Genomic DNA, 5,000 nt, shown 5'->3' on the forward strand with positions numbered 1-5,000 from the left:
GTCCGCCTCGGGACGCACGAGCACGCACGAGGCGCGTCGCACGCCTTCAGCTCGCCCCACCGGCAGGACGTCCCACGATACATGCCAGTTAAACACCGACGGGCGGTGAACCAACAGCGTGGGACACAAATCCAACTACGAGCTTTTTAACCGCAACAACTTTAATATACGCTATTGGAGCTGGAATTACCGCGGCTGCTGGCACCAGACTTGCCCTCCAATAGATACTCGTTAAAGGATTTAAAGTGTACTCATTCCGATTACGGGGCCTCGGATGAGTCCCGTATCGTTATTTTTCGTCACTACCTCCCCGTGCCGGGAGTGGGTAATTTGCGCGCCTGCTGCCTTCCTTGGATGTGGTAGCCGTTTCTCAGGCTCCCTCTCCGGAATCGAACCCTGATTCCCCGTTACCCGTTACAACCATGGTAGGCGCAGAACCTACCATCGACAGTTGATAAGGCAGACATTTGAAAGATGCGTCGCCGGTACGAGGACCGTGCGATCAGCCCAAAGTTATTCAGAGTCACCAAGGCAAACGGACCGGACGAGCCGACCGATTGGTTTTGATCTAATAAAAGCGTCCCTTCCATCTCTGGTCGGGACTCTGTTTGCATGTATTAGCTCTAGAATTACCACAGTTATCCAAGTAACGTGGGTACGATCTAAGGAACCATAACTGATTTAATGAGCCATTCGCGGTTTCACCTTAATGCGGCTTGTACTGAGACATGCATGGCTTAATCTTTGAGACAAGCATATGACTACTGGCAGGATCAACCAGGGAGCTGCGTCAACTAGAGCTGAGCAGCCGGCCGCCCGGGAGTGTGTCCCGGGGGCCCGCGCGAACACGCAAGCGTCCGCTCAATTATTCTGCAAACAGGAGGAGGCTGAGCTCCCCTGCACAATACACCTCGAAACCCTCTCAGGTCCCGGCGGCGCGCAGCGCCGTCCTAAGTACTTGGTCGGGTTCGAGAGAGGCGCAATCGCCCGGAGTTTGGCGAGTAGACGCTTTAGGTGCGACCACCCGTGCTCCCAACTGAGCTTGCCGCTGCCGACAGAGGCCCGGGAGCGTGCTGTCGTGGCATTGCCGGCGGGAGACAACACGCGCCACCTACGGTGGCCGGCAGCTCCAACGCCAGCGCCACAGAAGGACAAAAGCCCCACTTGGGTGCCGAAGCGAACGCGCCAACACGTCCGCACAGCTGCGATACAAACCACCTGCGAGAACCGCAGAGGCGACCGAGCAGCAGACGGCGTCGCGGCGCCGAGCGCCGGGCGGCGGCGCATCCTCAGCGCACACAGTCCTCAATCGGACCAGCACACTGCAGATGTCCACCGCGCTTCGCACCGGGCCCGCGAGGACCTACTTTGGCCGCACGGCGCCGCGTGCAGGGTGCGCCGGCGCGCAGCTGCGCCGCCTGCCGCCTCCGTCGGCCGGCGCGCCTGCCACTGGCCGCCCCCACCAGCCGGCTGTAGCGCGTGCGCCCACGCACCGCGCGGCCAGCACGCCGGGAGGCCCCCCCTCACCGGCCGGGGACGGTCCCACCCAGCCACCGCCGCGTATCGCTTCACACCCACATGCCATTCACGTTCGTGGGCATGGTGGGTATCGCTGAAACAACCGGTTGGTAGCTCAACCGATCGTCGCCATCACTGATTCACCTCTAGCGAGAACAACCGCACCACAACGGTTTACCAGTTGTTCATTTGCGTAACGTCACCAGCAAACGTAGACGTCCATCGCCATTTGCAAATTCAACGATTGTTGCATGCCTGTGTCAGGTGTCACGACACACTATGTCTGCCCACATACACGCAACAACATGTGCACGCTTCGCGAACACGTGGAAGGTGGCCCCCGTACGTATGCGATGTCCATTGCGCGAACGACTGTCAACCGGCCTCTGTCGCATGTCGCAGATGTGGAACGCAGTGCACCATGCTATCACGGTGAGTGAGAAGAGACGACTACGTCTGACAACACGCGCCACTACATCAACAGACGGCTCATGCTGATCGCCATCCACGGCATACCATACTGCAATCCAGCTCTTATAGGGAGACGACACGTAGCTGAGTGCACAATATTTGGACCGTATGGTTCGCCGTTGTTGGCGCAGTCGTGGTACGGTCACACATGTACCACGATGTATCATTCAGTACATGAGGACCAATGTGCAGTACAGTGTGTGATTTGGACGTACAACATCAGCGGACAGTTGACACAAGCCGTACCACAACGTAGGCTGTGCTTCGCCATGCGAATGCCAATGAACAACTGCGAAGGGCATTGAGCATGTACGTCCTGCTGCCATCCGCATTACAGTGTATAGCTGCAAGGTGTTTAACATGAAGCGATACTCTGGGGACCGGGCAGTGCGGGTAGCAAACTATATTGCGGGGGTTGCAGTTAGGCAACACTACACTAATTTAACGCGTCGTATGACAATTACAGAGCAGGTTAAGGCCCAACGTGTGTTGGGTTAAGGCCCAACGTGTGTTGGGTTAAGGCCCAACGTGTGTTGGGTTAAGGCCCAACGTGTGTTGGGTTAAGGCCCAACGTGTGTTGGGTTAAGGCCCAACGTGTGTTGGGTTAAGGCCCAACGTGTGTTGGGTTAAGGCCCAACGTGTGTTGGGTTAAGGCCCAACGTGTGTTGGGTTAAGGCCCAACGTGTGTTGGGTTAAGGCCCAACGTGTGTTGGGTTAAGGCCCAACGTGTGTTGGGTTAAGGCCCAACGTGTGTTGGGTTAAGGCCCAACGTGTGTTGGGTTAAGGCCCAACGTGTGTTGGGTTAAGGCCCAACGTGTGTTGGGTTAAGGCCCAACGTGTGTTGGGTTAAGGCCCAACGTGTGTTGGGTTAAGGCCCAACGTGGGTTAGGTTAAGGCGCAACGTGGGTTAGGTTAAGGCGCAACGCGGGTTAGGTTAAGGCGCAACGCGGGTTAGGTTAAGGCGCAACGCGGGTTAGGTTAAGGCGCAACGCGGGTTAGGTTAAGGCGCAACGCGGGTTAGGTTAAGGCGCAACGCGGGTTAGGTTAAGGCGCAACGCGGGTTACGTTAAGGCGCAACGCGGGTTACGTTAAGGCGCAACGCGGGTTACGTTAAGGCGCAACGCGGGTTACGTTAAGGCGCAATATAGGTTAGGTTAAGGCGCAATATAGGTTAGGTTAAGGCGCAATATAGGTTAGGTTAAGGCGCAATACGGGTTAGGTTAAGGCGCAATACGGGTTAGGTTAAGGCGCAATACGGGTTAGGTTAAGGCGCAATACGGGTTAGGTTAAGGCACAATACGGGTTAGGTTAAGGCACAATACGGGTTAGGTTAAGGCACAATACGGGTTAGGTTAAGGCACAATACGGGTTAGGTTAAGGCACAATACGGGTTAGGTTAAGGCACAATACGGGTTAGGTTAAGGCACAATACGGGTTAGGTTAAGGCACAATACGGGTTAGGTTAAGGCACAATACGGGTTAGGTTAAGGCACAATACGGGTTAGGTTAAGGCACAATACGGGTTAGGTTAAGGCACAATACGGGTTAGGTTAAGGCACAATACGGGTTAGGTTAAGGCACAATACGGGTTAGGTTAAGGTACAATACGGGTTAGGTTAAGGTACAATACGGGTTAGGTTAAGGTACAATACGGGTTAGGTTAAGGTACAATACGGGTTAGGTTAAGGTACAATACGGGTTAGGTTAAGGTACAATACGGGTTAGGTTAAGGTACAATACGGGTTAGGTTAAGGTACAATACGGGTTAGGTTAAGGTACAATACGGGTTAGGTTAAGGTACAATACGGGTTAGGTTAAGGTACACATTGTTGTAAGGAAAGGTGTTTTGGGGGGGGGGGGGGGGGGCCGGTTTGTTGATTGTGATTATCGTAAGTAAATGACTGCGGCATCATCTGATTTGCCACGTCAGGGTGCACCTTTGGCTCATAACAGGCGGCGCTCTGATTCCATGCTTGTGGCAGACCTGTGTCTTTCATTCCTGCCATTGTTTGTGTGGTGTGACAGGAGGCAGTATTGTGATGTTGGGTGCACCCCTGTGTAGGACATGTGTGGGTGTTGGTGGCTTAGCTGAGCAATGGTGGTTGTCGGAAGGGTGAGATATTCTGTTTTGTGAGTGGACCTCCCGGTCTGGTTATGATAGTGTGGATTGTCTAATGTGGCAGAGAGGATGCACTGGGTGTTGTTCCATGCTGGTGCTTACATATTGTCTGTGTGCCTGTTACAGGCAGAGAGTAGTGCGTGATAAGAGTGTCTGGCTGACGTGTGATTGTGAGCAGAGTCTTTCAGCATGTATACGGACAGTTGTATACATTATCTGTATTCTGATGGCTCTATCTATTACTAATCAGCGCCGTGTATACGTTTAATCCGGTTCCAGTCGAAACTATTGTATCTCTGTACATTAGTGACACGGCGAGCCCGCTATGTAGTTACTCGTCTCGGCAGCTTCCACCGGTGTATCGCAAATGATTATAAGGAATCAGTCTAGTCGTCAATACCGATAGTGTGACGTCACATGTCTGGGGTGGGGGACGCTGCGCCCTTCCGGTGGGTCATGGCCTAGGAAGACTCTTCCCACGCAGGGGGGCTTGGACTGTCATTGACTCTTCCGAGTAATATACTTGCCGTACGTTTTTGCGACTGCGAGTGCAACGCTCACCGGTACCGACATGGATGGAGCGCCTCCTAGCTGCCGCTGAGCATCTGCATTCGTACAGAGAGCAACGCGATCGCGTCTGTAGCTCGTACGTGGTACAGCTCGCAGCTCATGTATATGGACAGCGGGAATGTCGCATATTGGACATAACTCTTCATGAAACGCACGTTATAGGGGTGGATTGCACATTGCGAGTGCGAGCAAAGTCCGCCGTTCATCCGCTGGAGTTGCGAGTCGAGCGGTTGGGGTGGGGCACGAACGGGTGCAGGTGGAGTGATTGCCGGTCCACGACTTCGTGCGGCAGAGGCGCTGGCGTTGGGGTGCTGTTGTCGAC

General features: G+C 54.5%; 1 non-coding gene across 1 annotated transcript in view; it reads right to left on the reverse strand.

The window, feature by feature from the left end:
• The window catches only part of LOC124583634, a 1,910-nt gene extending 1,126 nt beyond the window's left edge, over window positions 1–784 (reverse strand). Inside the window, exon 1 of the ribosomal RNA XR_006974232.1 lies at window positions 1–784. This exon is cut by the window's left edge and continues 1,126 nt beyond it. This is a non-coding gene — a ribosomal RNA (small subunit ribosomal RNA).
• Between the last annotated feature and the right edge of the window lie 4,216 nt (window positions 785–5,000).

Source organism: Schistocerca americana, unplaced genomic scaffold (assembly GCF_021461395.2).
Source record: "Schistocerca americana isolate TAMUIC-IGC-003095 unplaced genomic scaffold, iqSchAmer2.1 HiC_scaffold_464, whole genome shotgun sequence".
NCBI classification, from domain to species: domain Eukaryota; kingdom Metazoa; phylum Arthropoda; class Insecta; order Orthoptera; family Acrididae; genus Schistocerca; species Schistocerca americana.